Source organism: Habropoda laboriosa, unplaced genomic scaffold (genome assembly GCF_001263275.1).
Source record: "Habropoda laboriosa isolate 0110345459 unplaced genomic scaffold, ASM126327v1 scaffold128, whole genome shotgun sequence".
Taxonomy (NCBI): domain Eukaryota; kingdom Metazoa; phylum Arthropoda; class Insecta; order Hymenoptera; family Apidae; genus Habropoda; species Habropoda laboriosa.
In genome coordinates, this window is record NW_017100281.1 from 788871 (window position 1) to 789620 (window position 750).

Genomic DNA, 750 nt, shown 5'->3' on the forward strand with positions numbered 1-750 from the left:
TTATATATTTTGTTAAATAATAGGTAAAAAGTTATTGTTATTAAGTATATTCAGTTTTTTGTGAAATTATTCGTGCGGTAAATAACTCCATACGAAGGCAAACTTTCTTACAGTGAAATACAAGTGGGTCTAGTGAACAAAGTACTTAGAATTTCTTCATCAAAATTATGCAAAATACTTTTGAATATATATACAGTAAATTCTCTACAAGAGTCAGTAAGTTTGGATTCTATAAGTGACAGTATAGATGGTCCTACGCCTAGGTCTGCGTCATTGCTGCGCCTATGTTATCTCGCTCGCTGTCAGTCAAGCGTGTAACGCTACACCAGTCGGTTTCCTTTACGAGATTTCAGAGTTCGACAAATCATAATAGAAAAATATAATTTCTTTAATTTTACTTTTTTTCATCTGGAATTTTTTTTAACATATTGATGAAATTTTTCTGATGAAAATGACAAAACACGACATAATTTGAACAACATTTACTTATTAACAGGTTCACTGTCACGTCAGATTTACAGGTTGCTGTCAGGCGGCCACAAGAAAGTACATTGTAAGCATAGGATTATAGTATTATGCTTTATAATTTTTTTTTTCAATTGAAAATAATGTCTAGCTAGCTATGACGTTCAAAATTTTTAGTTTATTTAAAAATTAATTTAATTTCATAATATATCGCTTTAGCGAGCCACCGTTTGGTTGCCAATTGTTTATCACATAGAGTCGGCCTACCTCCACGTAAAAAAAAAA